This window comes from Vicugna pacos, chromosome 1 (genome assembly GCF_048564905.1).
Source record: "Vicugna pacos chromosome 1, VicPac4, whole genome shotgun sequence".
In the NCBI taxonomy this organism is placed as follows: Eukaryota; Metazoa; Chordata; class Mammalia; order Artiodactyla; family Camelidae; genus Vicugna; species Vicugna pacos.
In genome coordinates, this window is record NC_132987.1 from 95,966,022 (window position 1) to 95,985,357 (window position 19,336).

The following is a 19,336-nucleotide window of genomic DNA, read 5'->3' on the forward strand; positions in this document are numbered from 1 at the left end:
TTATTTTCTCTTGTCAACATACCTACAGTCCCACCTTACCAGAATAGATTCTGGTTTGACCATCTAGCTATGTCTTTTGAATAGTTATCTTTTAGTGAATACTGAACTGATGTGACTTAATAGGGTTCAGTGCAGCTGAATGGGTGGTGAAAAAGTTACTTAATTTTATTATAATTAGAAATGAAATACTACTAGTAGTTTTTAGAAGCAATTGACTTGAGAATTTTACATGGAATTCAGTGTTTAGTAACCAACAGTAGGGGAGATTAGGGCCCTGCTTTGAATCTAAGTAGAATAAAATTTATTAAAAGATTTAATTACTGAGTTAAAACTTAAAAATAGATATTTCCAGTGTATTGGTACAGTAGCTCTGTTGTTTTTATTGTAACTATTCCAGGTGTTAAGGAAACTGTCCCCAAAGTTTTGCTAATGGAATTTTGACTTGAATTGAATGCTTACTACACTGGCATTGTTAAAAGTACTTTATGGGCCTTAATTCATTTAGCTTTCATGACAGCTCTGTTAGGTTGATACTATTTTATTTACAGGTGGAAAAATTGAGGCAAGATTTCCAGGGTCATATACCTAGTGAGCCTAGTGAGTAACCATTCTCAAAAGTATTATTTTCTAAAAAGAAAACTTTAGGAAGTTTAGAATGTTATAAAAAGAATTTCATAAATAAATCTTTGTTGGCAGTGCCATCTTGAATCCATAGCCCTTACTGGCTTTCAAAACATCTGTGGTTTAACTCATAAATTACTTGGTTAGAACACCTTTGTTTGCTCACAAATAGCACTAATCCCAGCAAAAGAAAGGTGATGTGTTTTAAGGATGTATCAGTACCTCACGGAGCACAATAGTAAGGATGCAGTTCAATCTCATAGATTAAAACCAGGGTAGGAAAATCATAGGGACCCCAGAGAGATGCTTCTTTCTGTTTCGTATACTTCTTCTCTCTGTGTGGCTGCTTCCTTTTGTGTCTTTAGATGGGTTTCTTGTACTTCTCTCAGGAACATTTAAAAATATTATGCTGTACACCAGAAATTGACACAACATTGTAAACTGACTGTACTTAAATTAAAAAAAAAATGATGGGATGTCAATGTCTGGAATGTGTATACGAGGAGCCCTATGGACTCATTCCCCTGTGAAACAACCATAAACAGTGAAAATTATAAAAATAACCACCATTTAAAGTCTCTGGAAGTTGTCATAAGGGCATACAGAAAATGAAGAAACATCTGTTTGAGAAAATCTACTAAATCTCAGTAAGAACAGCAAGTCTGTGGCACATGAAACACAACCCACCCTCACTCCTCCCACCCCAGTTCAGCCTTGGAGGTCCACACTGAGTTAATGTTGCCAAGATGGCTCTCTTTCTCACTGTAGCTCCAGCTCCCAATCAAGAAATAAGGTATCTTCCTGGGAGGGGAAGACCTTTCAGCAATTATCATTCTTTCCAACAATGAGTTGCAGAGATGTTAAATGCCTGGTAAGCTCAACCAAAAAGCCAAGGGCTCCCTTCCTCCAGCCAGCCTCTCCTCATAGGGCAGAGGCTCTACCACAGTCATGGAAGATCAAGAATATTGCATCCCTAACTTGACTCACACCAGCTCACTGGGTAGGATGGAGGTTCCTACCCAGAGAAACATGCTGAGAAGATCAGTGATTATCCCCTCCAGCAATGGGAACGGTGGCTCAGAGATTATGTTCTGGGTGGCACAAAGAAGAGAGCCTAGGGGTCTTCCCAAGGAAACTAAATTTATTCAAAACGCAGTGAGGAGAAGTTTAAGTCTAAGGACATTCTTGAAAACAGTGGAGATTTGAGGGGAAAGCGATTAAGAGAATGCTGGTAGCTCAAGGAGAGCAGTCAAACCATTAGCCAACTAGTTTATCAGAGACAACCAGGTAAAGAGATGGCCAAAATAAAAAGCTCTTCTGGAGTCAGAACAAGCCTCGAAGACTGGTCTCAAAATTTATTCTTTCCTAAATTTCATTGGATTAGATCGTGAAGCAATGTATCTTCCTGTGAGGTGTTAACAATGACAAAATAATCATCCAGAAATTAGTGAGGTCTAACACCTGGGAGTAATACTAAAGGAAGCAGAAAGCTCAATGGAGATACCACTGAGACAGTCAAAGAAAGCCCGCTAGAACCACCGTCTTCCTGGAGTGACTGTGTGTGTGCAGAAGGTTACGCCATCTAAGGAGCGACATCAGAGGCTTCACATTGCAGAGGAAAGAGACCAGACTGAAATAGTGCAGCCAAGTCACTAAACACTCACTGATGGAGACAACAAAGACAATCTCCAGAGAAGAGGGAAGGAAGTAATAATTATCCAAAGTTGCTGTATTACATCAAAAGTCCAGTTTTCAAAAAAAATTATGAGACGTGAAAAGAAATAGCAAAGTATTACCCATACACAGGAAACCAAGCAGACAACATAAACTTCATAGGCGAGATCACAGATGTTGGCTTTAACAAAAACTTCAAAGCAGCTATTACAAAAATGTTCAAAGAACTAAAGGAGACTATGCTTAAAGAATATGATCACAATGTCTCATCGAATGAAGAATTGTAAATAAAAAGATAGAAATTATTTTTTAAAATAACCAAGTGGTAATTCTAGAGTGGAAAATACAGTAATTGAAATAAAAATTTCACTGGAGGGCTCCACTGTAGATTGGAACAGGTGGAAGAAAGAGCCAACAAACTTAAAAATAGATGACAGATACAGAGGGGAAAAATGAGTGAATAAAAATGAATAGATCGAGAGAGATTACTTATTTTATTTTTATTTATGATTTTTACATGTTTTATTAAGCATATCAACATAAATGTACCATAAATACCAGAAGGAGAGGGGAGAGAGAAAGGACTAAAAAAATTAAATAATTAATTACTGAATACTTCTCAAGTTTGGTGAAAAATATTAATCTGCACAACCAAGAAGCAGAATGGTTTCTAGGACAGTAAACATGAGATATCCACAGATACATCACATTAAAAATGATGAAACACAAAGGTCCCCCCCCCAAAAAAAACTTTTAAAAGCAACAAGAGAAAAATGATTCATTCAGGTAAAAGGATCCCAATTCAAAAAGAAAAAAAAGCTATTTTCTTATCAGAAGAAATAGAGACAAGAAGTCAAAGAGATTCCCCAGATAAATGAAATCTGAATGAATTTGTTGCTAAAAGATCCACCTTAAGAGGTGTACTGACAGAAATTCTTCAGGCTGACAGCAAGTCACCTCTGAAAACCCACCCCAGATACAAAACAACAGTGCCAGTAAAGATAATCATGTGATTATAAAAGACAGTATAAATGTTTATTTCCTCTCCTTTCTTTTCTGAACTGATTTTAAGAGCAATGGTATCAACCAGTTTGTATACAATTGTAATGTCAGGCTTAAAACATGGAGAAATGTAACATATTTGATAATAAAAATACAACACAGTTGGATGGGGTCAAAGCTGTATTGGAATAAAGAAATGACATCAGGTGGTGATTTGAATCTATAGTAAAAGTAAAAAGAACCAGATACAGTGAATAAGAAGGTTAATAATAGTGAACTCTATAAATACATATTTGTTCTCCCCTGCTTAATCCCCACCCCCCAAAAAACCAGTAGCCCAAATCTCCTGAGTTGATAGTTAGAGGTATAGGCCAGAAAAAACAAACAACAAAAAATATCACTGATTATAATTTCTCTGTATCCCCACTCCCCATTCACGGAGAGGGGATTAATTGCCTTGGCTAATCCCAGATTCAACTTCACCTCTTCTACCAGCCAAAGCAAGACTGACTCTGGAGATTGGCTTGCTTTCTATACAGAATTTGATTGAAGCAAAAGGTACTGAAATCAAGGAAGAAATATTTCATCCAGAGATAGGGCTATTTTGAGGAACTGCGAAGTCCAGAAATATGAAGACACTCTTGAACCTCATAAATATTTTCGCAGTGTAAGATTTCTTCTGCAAACTATTTTCTCACCTCCAACCCCTGCGGGCGCTTCTGTGCACACGGAGCAAAGGCACTAACGCTGCCTGGGTGATGGCTGGAAGGCTTCCTGGACAAGATGACACACGAGTCAAGTGTTGAAAGATGCACAAAAGCCAAGCAGGATGGAGATACTTTTTCTAGGAACAGGAAGCATAATGGAAAATACATCAGAGACATGCACGAACATGTGCAAAAGGCAGATTATGAGCTTGGCAGACTAACGAGTTTTTATACGTTACTCAAATTAGAATATCAAGCCCAACCTAATGATACTTTAAGCTGGAGACTGACATGAACAGATTTAAATTGCAGAAGATCATCCAAGCAGCATTACAGGGCATCAAATGGAAGATGGCAGAGAAATCATTTAGGAGGCTGTGACAATGATCTCAATGACTTGATATCATGCTCTCAAATCTCCGTATTATGTGCAGGAACGAGCCTACTAGTGTTTACTAAGAGCCCACGTCTCTCGTGACCAGGAACCACCCTGGGCCTCATATCTTAATGTAAATAAATTTTTATTCCATTAAGTTTGTATATTCTATGTGATAGAAGTTATATATTATACATTATTCTTGCTGAATGTTTCGTACTATAAGAAAAATTAAAAATCATTTTATATTTTAATTATTGACTATTAATAGAGTTCACCATGTTTTATGTTTAAAATAAATCTATTAAAAAATATGAGAGACTAACTAGAAAAATACACCCACCACAATGAATGCAAAGAGGACAAATATTTACTTGAAGAATAATTTTAGTAATCTATATAGAAAATAGCACCAGACTTGCCAGAAATATTTTACATATTTGAGTCCTTTATGTGACTCACCCTCCAGCTTAGCTCCTGAGAATTATGTGAATGATTCTCAGCAATTGATGGAGTGATTTCAGCCAAAATAAATTCAGATTTAGAAATATAATGGCCTTATAATTTTCTTTTACTTCCTACCTACAAGACAAAAAGAACAGCTGCAAATAAAGAAATATTCAAATTTTTGTTTAAAAATATTTGTAGTACTAAGCAGAAATTCATTTCAAATAATGCTGGAAATACAATTCTACATAACAATCAGTCAGAGCAGTTGTTTTATTAGAGTATCTGTTTTATAACATTTAACGGATTTCTGCTTGATGTGAATTTCCAGTTTGTTTGATTCTTCATTAAATGTAAACATTTTGAGACAGAACATATTTCACAAATTGTTTGTATTCTTTATTTGTAAAACAATAATGCACTCATTGTAAAATATGTCACAACTAAAGAAAAACACTTCAATTTTTATAATTTCCAATGAAAACTCTTACAATTTATGTTATCATGAATTTACTATTGTATTTCAATAAACTCTATTTACATGCAGACATTAAAATATCACCAAAATGTTAATAGCTGTCTAAATTTTAGAGACCATATTAAATCCTTTGTTGAATCTTGCTATGGAAACATATTAATTTGGGATCCAACTATTAATACAGTAGGTTATAAAATACAGTAGGTTATAAAATTTGAATGTGAACACACAGAAGAGAGCTGTACAAATCACAATTAGAAAGCAAGGGTTCAATTTGTCTATTGCATAAAATAAGAGAAAATTAATTCAAACTATACAGGCTTCCACTCCAAAAAACATAAATAAATAGAATTTTTTAAAGCAGAAGCAAAATATGTAGATTTTGAAACATATTCTTAAGAAAATATGCAAACGCTTAAACATTAATATATTTAGTTAACATTTTTTAAATGTCTGAAATATAAAAGGAGCTGTTTTAACAAAGAAAGTTAACTGTACAAGGTTTAAAGAACACTTGGCTAAATATATTAATTGTCTTCTGAATAGAGTTGATTGGCTCTTGGTATCCATTCCTAAATTATATTTTCAAACAAACTTAAGATTTTTCTTTCCCTTTAATATGTATTCTGATAGGTTTATTGATTAGATAGAAAAAGATATTTTTATACAGGGCGACTTTAGTAAATTATATTGACAAACATTTGACTTAGGTCTAAGGCATGGCCTGAACAAACTCATTAAACCCAATGTATTCAATATGATCCCCCAGTATAACTATTACTAAGATTGCTTTGGGAAATGACATCACAGAAATCAGCAGGATTCATGTAAACAAAGTCTTATTCACATAGTGTGATATATTATATATAGATCCAATTATGTTTGTTCAAATATTTGCTAGAGGCTAGTTTTATATATTCCCAAATTTTAATTTACTCAGAAAAGGAGACGGCCACATTAACTGTGACATGTTTAAACAGGAATAGTCACAGTTTTTGCTTTTCTCAGTACAAGGTTTTATTAACTGATACCCTCATTCTTAAAAAAAGACCATGGAATGCAAATTTATGTTAGTTTTACTAGTAAAAATCTATCTCTTAACAAAATGGATAGTTTTAAGTGGATATATTATGCTATAAACATAATCAAGAAATAGCTGAGAAAACCTGTGCCCGTCATATGGAATGAACTTTAAACAGTCCTATGCCATTATCATAAATCTACACAGAGACAGACGTTAGGAATTGCTAACTTATTCCAATGTGTAACTGATAAAAGCAACATTCATTCATAGTTACAGTATTTTTAAATTATTTTTTCTTGCACATGTTTTCTTCATATTCCAGGGGCAAGGAAAGGATAAACTGCTATTCCAATTAAAGGAAAAGTTGAAGTGAAGCATTCACTTTCTTTGAACTAACATGGGTAGTGAATTATATTATATATATAATGTTCATTTATAAACTCAAGCCTTTTAGATAGGAATGGATGCTGCAACAGCTCATACAGTCTTTACCTCATTTCTGAAATGCTGAGATAAATGGTTCATACGTATTCCCAATCTCTACTCGAACTCTACTGACTGCGCTTTCTCGGCTTAGAGTGGCTGGGCAGTGACTTGGTCCTAATTTTTATTACAGCCTTTTCTTTCATCCCGCTGGCTCTACCCTGTTTGCTTCTGTGACTCATGCAGTCCACACCAGATTTGTTATGTTCTTGAAAGACTTCCAATGTAGTGATTACTAAGGGTAACTTATATGCATGTTATGCAACAGGCATTGGGTCAACCAGACACTCATCCTACACAAGTCAGAGTTCAGACCCACTTTCTGCAGGAGGCCTTCTCCTCCAGGCAGACAAAATTGGGTGGCCTTCCTCTGAGTTACCATGGCAACCTATACTTATTTCCATCTAAGCACACATCACAGTGTCTAGTGACTGTAACCATGCTTTATCATTGCATTCTCAATGAGAGGACCTGTGTATTTTGTCATTGCACGGCTAGTGACTTGCACAGTATATGGACTGGTACAGATCTGAACAAATGTTTGTAAATGATTTTATGAATAAAGTGAAGTATCACAACCTCTAATCACAAATTGCTTAGCCTCTAGAGTTGACAGACAAGAAAATCAATAACAGTATTGAGTGCTAATGGAAAAATGCACAGGTGGAAGCACAAAGATAGGGCACCTACCTCAGTCTGAGGGACACAGGCAAAGCTTCCCAGAGGACAGAAGACATGAGCTGAATCTTGAAAGATAAATAAGAATTATTCAGGCTGAGAAAATAGAAAAGGGTTTCCAGGTAGAAGAAGCAATACCTGCAAAGGCATGGAAACTGAGAGCCCACAGAGAATGGGCAAATATGAGATTTCAACTATGCCTTTTGGTCCCACGTTAAAGAGTTTGAATGTAACCCTTTAATCAGAGGGGAATCATAATGTTATTTTTAGTTACAGAATTCTATTATCAGATTTAATGTTAGTTAATTTTAATTAAAAGTATTAGCCAATAAGGTAGAAGCCTGAGTTGGAAGAGGGATGAGATGAGGATGGGGAGATCACATGCTAAGCAGGTGCCACGGGCCAAGTGGGAAGTGAGTCAGAGTCTTGCAGTAAGATGATGGCATTGGAAACTGATGCTAAAATAGAATCAAATGGTAGCATTGGGAATCAAGATACGAAAATGGAAGAACTGATATTAATCTGTGATTAGATGTACAATGACTACAAGTCTGAAGACCTACCCACCCCTGGTAATTATAGAGCCTGGATCAAGGGTGCAAAGGGAGAGCTGAATACCCCGTGTCTAAATATTTAAAAGTTTTGGGTCAAGGTACAAAATCACTAAATACATATATCTAGCCTTCTACCTTGGAAATAAATCTTCATAATGACCTGGAAGGCCAGGTTAACGATTGAAATTCTAGTAGTCTTTGGGGCTCCATACTGGAATGTGATGACTGCAGGAGATCTTATCCTACATTTGACTCTACCCTACATGATAAAATGCTTCAAGCATTCCCACGTGGACATACAAGTTCTATCCAACCCCCTTTCCCTTTGGGCCATTCCTTGGGCTGCAGATGTCTACTCTCTGGAGCAGTGCCCTGGAAAAGAGGCCTGCACAGGCCTAGAAAGCAGGCTCAGGGTCAATTGGTTGGAGGATTTGGGATTCCAGGTACCCAGAACATGGTCTACAGAAAGGCTACAGTCCCCATGGGGTCACGTCCCTTGACTCTGAAGACCTCTTCTTGTCCTGACCCTGCACACCATTTGTAGTGTGGGGTGGCCCTAGATTTGGTCCAAATGGAATGTTTTAACATAGAGAGTTCCTTAATAGTACTAAATAAATTTTAGTGACTACATTTGTTTTCTTTTTCTGACTATTCATTGCCCTATTTTCTGTTCTGTTAAATGCTAGAGGAGAAGCTTCCCAAGTGTTCCCTTTGAATGTGAGTGTTCACTGCTAATGCTTCCTACAGAGTTCCTTAAACAAAAAGACTGCATCTCCTGAGAATGCCTATCACTGTTGCAATGAAAAGGGTGAAAAGCTAGTCTGTTTTAAGCAGGTAAATTTGATCTTGCAGTCTGTTTTTGTCCTTTTAATTCATTCCAGAGATTCACTATCACATGCCACAGCTGCATAAACTGGGGTTAAAAGCCCTCCGTTTGCTTTCTCATTGTGTTTTCTCTGTTTAACTACCAATTATATGTAAGCCAATTATATGTATGTTACATTAGTCCAAAGTTTTTTGTTTTAATTCTGATCTCCACCATTGACTATCTGGATGACCTTGGACAAGTTACTTAATCACACTGTTTTTACCTTGTTTTCTCAACTGCTTAGCCATATCAAAGAGTTACCATACAAGGAGAAAGTGAAGTCGATAACCTTACTTTTCAAAGGTTTATCAGGATGCAAAATGCTGTAAGAATTATAATATGCTATGCAAAAAAGTTTTTTATAAAGGAGAGTTTTTCCTCTCTATTGTGAAAAACATTCGTATGCCAGTTTTTAGTAAGTCTTTTTATTCTTATTTACTGAGATGGAAGGAGGTTAATACACATTGTGGAATTAAAGCTAATAATATTATCCTGGTCTTGCTTGACCTTAATGGATTAGTATATTATTTCAAACCAAATAATGATTGCCATCATCAATAATATAAGCATGACTTAATTAATTTGTTATTTTACTAAAATTAAATTAATGTAAAAGTATTTAGATTAGATCTCCTGTTTAGGCAGGTAAAAGTATAATTTATTGAAATAAATTTAAGATTCATAATTATGTTCAATTAATAAAAAATTCTAAAATAGAATCATTTAAAGACTTTCAGAGATTGTAAAATCAAAATTGATGCCCCATACTTTATATTATTTTTAATGACATATTCTAGGGAACTTTATATAATATTACATTAACCGTTTCATAAATATTGATTCAAGTTATCAAAGAGCTATGTATAGACAATTGAAGGCAACTATAATAGTTCCAATCTATCTAAAAATATGAAAACAGTGTAGGTACATAAAAATTATGACATTTAAATTTGACTTACACAGTCTTTCCCCACTTTCCTAAAATATTTTCTTTACAGTTTCTGAAATTCTTGCTGCTGCAGATTCCATATTCAGTTTGAAATTAAAGTGAAGAGTCATGAAATGGATGTAGGTCAATTTGTTTGGTAGAGAGGGTCAGAGGTGAATCAGTAGGTCCAAGTGCAACGCTCAAACATTTCAAGAATCAAGATCGCACTTTGTGCTGCAAAAAAAAAGAGCATGCACTGATATGACTCATGCTATTTGTTGTATTTTTAATCTATATATTGACTAAAAAAAAACCTAAAAAACAAAAACAAAAACAAAAAAGAAGATATTTTTGTTGACTCTGAATTTAACACATAACTCAGATGAACCATAATTGAATGAAAGAATACAATAATTAAAAAAAGTTTTTTCACCTATTACCTTTTCTTCCTTTACCTATTAAAATATTTTTTTCTCACCTATAATCTCATCTCTTATTTTATCCACAAGTGCCACTAGTGTAGTGAAAAAAAAAAAAAGGAGGAATAAACATGTTCTTACTATTTTTTTTAGGGTACATGTTCAGCCTTTCATGATTTTTCTTTCAAATAGCCTGCTTTTTTATTTTTCTTTCTGTGACATTTTGTTATAGTGAGAAGTTTATGGAAAATCATAGTAGGGGGTAATCTGGTCTATGTGTTGCCACCTGTTGTCTCCCCCAGAGAGTCATTGGTGAGGAAAGCTCATCTCATTTTGTGTTGGGCATTGGTCTCTGTCCTATAAGCATCCACCAGGAAGAGCCTGTGACTAGTGGAATTGACTGTTGGAGAAACCCACCATGATTGCTCACAGAGAGCTTGGCCATTACCCCTAGCTGACACTACTTATTTAACAAGTACAAATACAGTGCTTACCATGTACCAGATACTATTCTAAGTGTGTTATAGTTATAAATGGATACAGCTTAATAACATCCCTAAAAGAAAGGCACTATTAATGATCTCCTACAGATGATGGGACGGAAGTCTAGTGAGGTTAAGTAACTTGCCCAGAGTCACTCAGCTAGTAAGAGGCATGGCTGGATTTAAACCCAAGGGGTCACTCTTTTGAGTCCACTTAGGTCACACTCTACTAGTCTCCTTTTCACTACCCTCTGGTGCTGCTAAAACCAAAGACTCCACTGTGTTCTTCCCCTGACAGTGGCTTAGATCTGCCCAGACAGGTGCCTCAGTTATAGGGACGTCTCTCTTCTGCCTTCAGTTGAACTCTAAGCAGAATCACCACTCAGTCCTCAGCTACTCAAAGGTGACACAAGAATTTGAGTGTTTATTCAATGCCACATGCAGTCTGTTTGAAAACACAACCCTTGTCTCAGATCTTCTGTCTGCTTAAACATGTATCACTTTTTTTAATGCAGCTACTGTCATGAGTAAATGGGACAAAATCTCTCTACTTTAGGTTTCCCTTTCCTTTTGGAGGCGTAGGCCTAGCTGGCGTGTGCTAAGACCCTTCTCAGAGATTCAGGCAGAGTCTTCACCTGGTATCATCACCTCCAATACAGGCTTACCTTTCAGGAACTAACTATAAGGACTTCACGCTCCTTGCTCCAGGGAAATGACATTCCTTATGTTTACACTCTTCAAATAACGACTTACAGTAAGCTTTGTTCTTGAAGATTTTTCTTTTCTTGAAGTATAGTCAGTTTACAATGTTGTGCTAACTTCTGGTATACAGCATAATGATTCAGTTATATATATACATATACACACATACATTTATTTATATATATATATTCCTTTTCATATTCTGTTTCATTATAAGCCAGTACAAGGTAGTGAATATAGTTCCCTGTGCTTTACAGAAGGACTTTGTTGTTTATCTATTTTATATATAGTAGATAGTATCTGCAAATCCCAAACTCCCAACTGAAGATTAAAAAATACTAAAAAAAATCTATCTACAAATAACCTAGTTTGGGTATCTATTACTTTTCAATTGACTCAGAAGTTCTAACAATTCAAAGATGAGCAAAATTCTCTGCTCATGGTTCTAGTCAACTCCTTCAGCCCATTGGCATTTACTCGATGGCTGGGAGAAAGATAAGATTATGAGAGTAAAAATGCATTGGCTTTTATATCTCAAATATCTCTCTACCACTGATGTACATTAGGTATCACTTTTAAATATATTTGCATATTCTGTTTCGCAAGATCACCTTCTTTCAGTTGAGAAGGTTTGGTACTAAATGAATGAGACAATATTCCTTTAGTCTATGATCAAGATTTGATGGACACAGATATTTGCAGGCTCCTTATAATAACCCGTGACCACCTGGAAAACCAGTAATGCACGGTTACTGGTGGCACAAAGCAGTTTCACACGGTGGGGAATTTGGTGTTCTGTGCACAAAAGAATGAACTGAGGGCAACGGGTTGAATCCCTGAAGAACAGGTAGAAGGATAATGGACTAAAATTCACTTTCTTTCCACGGTTAGGAACTTACATATTTTGGGATCAGCCATTCTAAAACCGGCCAATACATACATTAGAAAACAAATTGATTTGGCTAAGAAAGAATGTAGAAATCGTAGTTTTGTATTGTCAGAAGGACCCCGGTAAGCGACAGCAGTGACGATAGCAGCAACAATTTGATGGCAGTTCTCCAAAGATCTTGTTTTCCTGTTTAGAGTCTCAAAAGGTTCCAAACAGCATGAATGCTTTATTAACATTCAGACCTCACGAGGTGGCTTCTTTCTGTGGAAAAAAAACAAAGGCACTAGGGATTCCAGTTTCATTCACATCTGTAGCGTCTGCTTTTGTCTAAATTTGATATTTTTGACCATACACCCTTCAGCAAAAAGCTTCAACAGCTTGTGTAATTATTAACATGAGTGCTGCAAACCTTTTGTACTGTACTTACGAGTTGCCAACCTTCACTGTCAGGAAAATCATGGAAAATTAAATTAGGACAATAGATGAAATAATGGATGTGAGGGAGTGAAATCCCTAAGTGCTCTGGTCGTGCTGCTAATGAAGAAAGATCCCCCCACCTTTTCTCTCAGTTGTGAGTGTCAGATCTCAGCTATAAAAATGTACCTTATACGCTGTTTTCTTTTTATATAAGCTGCTAATGATTTCTTGAGTGGTTCCTTTAAAATGGTCTCTTTAATACAGTGTTTCAAAACCACTGTTGCATTAACAGACTGCTTTAAAATAGGCCAACTTTCCAATTACAAAAAAAAAAAAAGAAGAAAAATAGAAAGAAATAAAGACGGGGAGAGAAAGATGAAAAGAAAGCTATCAGATCTTGCCTGTCTTTAGAGTATGTGTCTAAAAGCATTTTTATATGGCCCTCTATTAAGATGACACAAAATGACCCAAACACAACTGTGGCCCTCCAATAACCTAGTGCATGAGGCAATATGTTACTGACTCAGTTGGGAATAAAAACAGCTTCCCACAGAAACACTGACGGAAATAATTCATGTAATAGTAAACATGATGACCAGGAATTTCAGTATCTCTTCTAGAGCTTGCTTTATTTGTTTTTTCTAATTTTATGTAAGCCTTTATATAATTGTGAAACATTAGTGTTAGCAAAAGGGGACAGATTTTTCATTTTCTGAGTCAAAGTGAACCATCAATGAAAGACAAATGAATTCAGTTGGTTGATATTAATGAAAAACTAGAGACATATTTAGAGAGTTCAAAAAAAAAAAGGGAATAGGGATAAATGGTTGAGGAAAGGGAAAATATTTGTGTTGGAGAAGAGCAGACCCATCGTCTCCATTTCCAGCACGAACTGAGGTAACGTAACGCTGCTTAGTGTTTTCGCTACCTCTTCCAGAGGACCTAGAATTACAAGCCGATCTAGGACTTAGGGCCTCCTTTGGGGTGTGGCACAGAGAAAGGAGAGAGCGGGGAAGATGGGAATGTAGTCGACCATACTTCTTCATCAAAGGCATGCATAGTCTAGAAAAATAGTTCTCAAGCATCTCAGAGCAAAAGCCCCCTTTTAATAGTAAATGTTTTGTAACATTTATTACACACACATATTTTTAAAGCACACTAACTTTAACGTAAAGGAGAAAAAAGTGTGATTTATAACAAACGTTTTATTCATAAATGCTCAAGTGTGACTACAGTAGAAAATCTCATGAATGATGCCTGCACACACAGACACACACACACAGTTACAGGCGCCTGGAAACCCAGCCACACATGCAGAGTGGCCCAGGAATGTTCTACTGGGAACGCGAGTACCATAGTTATTATTGGCCTCAAAGACACAGTTTCTCGAAATGAACACTAACTCTTGGCAATTCTGAAAAATAACAGCAAAATGATATGTTCCCAGGTCTACGTATTTTGTAGTATTCTACTCTGGAAATTTTAGTATGTACTGAAAACTCTGAAAAGCAACACTTTATGTTTCAATACAAAGTTTGCTCTGCATAGGATAAGATTTCAAGTGGCTTTTCACAGAAGTGATTGCCTGGGGAAATTTTAAATTTTGTGAAATTCTGAGTAATTCTTCATTATGAAGAACTGTCCCAGACATTTCAGAATGCCTAAGACACCTGGCCTCTGTCCATTGAAAGCCTTTAGCACCAAACATCTTTCCCTAGACTCATTGTGACAAGAAAAACAACGGCCACAGATTTCCAAAACTTACTTTAGGGGGTGGTGCCTTTGCTGTTGAGAACCCATGCTCCTGAAAAATGTGCAAAATATCTTCATGTGGAATTCAGTTCTATACTTCAAACTCTATGCGATCTATAGTGACGAGAGATTCTGAAACTGTTAGGCAGCTTCTTTTCCTGGAAGATGGATGCATTGTGCCCTCTGATTACACTTGATGAACTGCTAAGCATTTTAATGGATGGATGTCTAGTGAAGGCCTGCCTGGCGTCTTTAGATTCTGTAGGAAGACCTGATCTCTGGCTGCTGTTTATAGCGGCACATCTGAGAATTCTTGTCTTTGCTGGCAATGTGCCACATTGCTGTGTGGTACAACCAGTGAGGATCTTTGACTTTGTTCTTTGGCTCTACTGAGTGTTACTGCTGTAACACACAGCGAAGTCCTCTCCAGTTAGGGGCAGTGATTACTCCTACCCAGGAGCTTCCTCTTGCTTTTCCCTCCTTCCTCTCCCTAATTCCTGGGAATCAGTAATGTGAATGCTGTCTAAAGTCAGAAACATGTCAGCTGTGACATACCAGATCCTTTTTTCTTCCCAGCTTCTATTTTACACACCAAAACATAAATGAGAGGCATGATTGAACAATATACCCCAGGCTATCTATGAAGTAGCAAAATCTAAACTGAAAATACTTACAGTTGTCTCCCTGGAGCTGGACAAGTAACACATACAACCATGATTACAACACAGCAAACTCCCCTGTAAATTTCAGGGTCATCATAAGTACACAAGTGCAAGTGTAACATCATTCAGGAAATCTGAAACAGGGCATTTTCTTAGAATGAATAAGAGCCATTATATGCGGTCTCAGCATTCACCAGGGATTAGTGAAAAGTCTTGGGGGATGAGCAGGAGAAATACTGCTTTCTATACCTCCTATGTTTTCTATACCTAGATTTGCATCCCTTTTCCAACACTTAGAAAAATTTCCCTAGAAGGATGCAGTTCACCATTCATTCCACATCAATATCGAAATACGGGATGCAATTCCTCAGGAACCCCATATACTCCAAGGGTAAGATTTAGATTTCAGTGCCTCACTGGCATTATCAAAACTGATCTCTCCCTAAGGCTACTCTTCTTCTCTTACAAGGGCAGCAGTTGCTTTCCCCTTCTACTTCTTCCTGTATCTTTTGATTTTCAGGTAGATTCAGCTTATAACATTATTTATACCAATAGGGAAACTAACTAATTATAAATCAGTATGACTCAAGGGGCAATGAAATCGTGAATTGCAACCCATTACCACTTCAAAGTCAAGTTTCTTCACATTTTACATCACCCTTGGACACATCTCAGTATCCAAGATACTCCTTTCTTGTTACATTTGATGTTATTCAATAAACTTAAATTATTCCTTTTCCTATGACCTGAGCTCTCCATAATAATACTAATTACTAATATCCAACCAGGAAAGTACCATTTGTCTTATCACTTGCCCAAGGCCATCTACAATTTGGGTAAAATGACTGGTGTCAAATTTAAGATGGCTTAGGTCATATTATCACCACTTCTCTTTTGTTTAGTTGCCTGCCCTCCACTTCTGCAGCTATTTAGCTACCTATAAAATTCTGGGACCTATAATATTGGCAGACCTACTACTATTTCCTATCAGCCATCATATCACAATGTGTTCAGTGGGAACTCACTGTAAAGCTTTGTCAATGAAAATAATCAATAAACAATCTATAAGAGGAATAGAAAACGATTTTATTTGAGCCAAATCGAGCACTATAGCGCGAGAGACACAGACTCAAGAAGCACTGGAATTGTTTTGCTGGGCTACAATGTAGGGGATGCTCATAGAAGCAAAAATTGTGAAGTTACATAAGTTGTCTGTCAAGAATTAGGATTCATCTGACAAGAAGTAGGAGTGCTTGTTAAGCAAGGATTTATTAGGGTCTGAAATGACTGCACAGATACAAGGAGAAATCTTGAGACCAAAGGTTGCAGCTGGCCTATACTGATAGCCTATTTTGTTTTGAGAATGGCTGGTGGTGTCTTTGAGTTTGATATAATTCAGAAAATTTAGGTTCTCAGTAATACAGAAATGTGTCTGAAACCACATCCACAGTGGTCACCTGGCTCCACTTCGAGTGCCCAAACCACAGTTACTCCATTTTGATTTGTAAGCACATTATTTTCTTTAATGGTTGAAGCAGATGTATAATAAATGTTTGGCAAGCCATAAGATAGGCTGCTCTAGTTAGCATAAAGTTCAAGCCAAATCATATATAATCCAGAATGACTTTCCCATACCTCAATATGTGAAAGTTTCTTTCATTAACTTATCTTGTCCCATTGCCAGATCTCTAGGTAGAACCCTTGTTTCTCTGTATTAGATAATTTATATTCCATAGCAGAGGAGCTTTGAACTAGTTCTATGGCACCACTTGGTTCAATCACAGCCAGAATGATGACCAGATCAGAATGCCCATTTTCTTCCTTAAACCAACACTAGCAATAATGCCCATTCCAGGAAAAGGTGAGAAAGTGGTTTAAGCAGGCGCCTAATTACTTCACCAAATATCAGTACTCATCTTTGAAGGATGTGCAAAAGAGTCTTCATATAACAAGTGTGCCTTGTATTCCATTTATTTAGAGCCCTCATAGAAGGAGGAATTGGAGGTGGTGCTTGAAACTAATTCTACCACAATCCTTAGCTCCTTAGCGATCTGGAACCTCAGGCAGTCTGCATAACTACCCTTCTCCAGTGCAATTAAAGTCTCTCCTACTTGAGTCAATTCAGTATTCTTGCCTTCCCCTAGCCTCTTCAGTTTCTTTTCCACTTCTTGTCATGATGCAGACTCAGTGAATTGTCTGAAATGTTATTCTACTTGCCAGCTCGCAAGTTAATGTGCCACAGTTTATGAATGCTGACAAAAGACTCAGGACTCCTGGATCAGAGGAGAAGGACTTTATTACTCTTGGGACAAGTTTCATGCTTGTGCCTATCCCCTTAACCCCCAAGTCCCAGGGCCCAATGTGGAGAAACCCAAATAAAGGCTGTACACAGAGTGGGTTCGTGTCACTGCTGAAGAATTTCAAGCTCAGGGAATAAAAATCTTTTATAATGGGCTATACCCCTGCTTGACCTATGCCCTGGATAGAGATATTATCTTTATTATACAAGACAATAAAAATACTTGGGGTATCTCCAGATGTTGGCATTGCAAGCATCTTTGAAGAAACAGTTCAGAACAAGGGTCATCAAAGCATCATCAAAGACATACAGAAATGCAAGAGACCCATGGCAATTTGTTTCCAACAGACCCTCCTTGCCCTAGCAACTTCAACACTGCTCATCATAGTCATCCCCTACTTCAAATAGGGAAATGCTTTGTATTCTGTAAGTAACAGACAACTCTCTGCCCAGATTCCATGTCTGTTACAATATTCCTATTTGATGCGTCCCTAAAAAGAGTTCCTCCTTTTTTTTTACAAGCTTAAGCAATGAGAAATAATTTTGCAATTTTGGAATAGTTTTATATATGTAAAATGAAATAATATAATTATTATTCCAGTGCATACTTTTTAATTCTATACCATTTGTGTGTGTGTGTGTGTTATCCTGGTAAATAGGAACAAGTCATCTTTGCTTTGACCTTACATAATATTTTCTTTCTGTAGCTCTCTGTCTATATATATATATGTATACACATACACACACACACATACATATATATATATATATAGCCTCACTTTTGCATATTGTCTTTTATTATATATTGTTAATATAGTGATGTATTATAATATATAATAATTACATATTTTAACATATAATAATTTTTTTTATATTCTGTGTTCTCTCTGATGAGATAAAAGTGTCTAGAAAACAGGTTCTATGTAATCTATATATCACTACATCAACTTTCACATCATAAGGATTCAATCTGATGGACAAATGCTTAAATAAATAATGAATAAATGAGATGTAGTTGACTCTAAGTTCCTAGAAGGCAAGATATTATCTGTTTTGACCACAATGAATATCTAACTTCTAGCAAAGTGCTTGAACGTTAAAAAAATCAACTGGATAGAATTAGCTTTAAATACAACAAAACTCCATTTTTAATATTTGCTTTATCTGCATTCGACAAGTTCTAAAATGTAATTGTCTCAATGTCACTTATTTCTAAGAAATTTGAATTTTTACTATGATTAGTTTTTTTTATTTTATAGAAGTATTTTGTTTGTTTTATTGATTACTCATTTTTTATTGCTCTAGCACTTAATTGCTTATAATCTCTGTGTTCTGTAAAGTGCAGATTCTTTGATATTTATTTACATTGTGTTAAATAAAGCCAACTAACCAAAGACTACCAGAAGCACATTTATGTTCTTGCTAAAGTAGAAGTTTCAATTTGATACAGCAAAGGAGAACACACACACAATTCTATATTTTTGTAAATATAACTTTGGGAAAAAACAACTATAGCTTATTGCATAAATTAAACCAATATATAAATTTAGAAGATTTAAATAATACAAAATTAGCACTGCTATTGTGGTTACAAATAGTGGGGTGGTGGTAAGAATTGAGAGTGAAGGGGAAAGAAAGAACTTCCTTGGGTGATAGAATAAAAATGAATGATGGTTACAGAGTGGATAAAATTTCCAAAACTCATTGAATTGAACACTTAATAGTCATACTTTTTATTGAGGGTAAATTACAGCTCATTAAACAAAACGAATAAATCTCTGAGTTAGAAAGACTTTGAATGATTCATTCAGTGAGAGAACTATCATCCACATTCTGACTCTATTTCCAAGAAGAGATTGAACAAACTACAAATT

The 19,336-nt window shown here is 36.0% G+C and overlaps 1 long non-coding RNA gene across 5 annotated transcripts in view; it reads right to left on the minus strand.

Moving 5' to 3' along the window:
* The window catches only part of LOC140699352 (uncharacterized), a 47,126-nt gene that overhangs the window by 21,739 nt on the left and 6,051 nt on the right, over positions 1-19,336 (minus strand). For 4 of the 5 annotated variants that reach the window (XR_012077502.1, XR_012077478.1, XR_012077490.1 and 1 more), the window contains exons 2-6: positions 12,343-12,593; positions 9,872-10,074; positions 7,499-7,558; positions 4,843-4,958; positions 3,996-4,141 (exon numbers count right to left, since the gene is read on the minus strand). This is a non-coding gene — a long non-coding RNA (uncharacterized lncRNA). Of the gene's footprint in view, positions 1-3,995; positions 4,142-4,842; positions 4,963-7,498; positions 7,559-9,871; positions 10,075-12,342; positions 12,594-19,336 lie in introns of all 5 variants that reach the window. The other variant, XR_012077512.1, reaches the window with a different exon arrangement.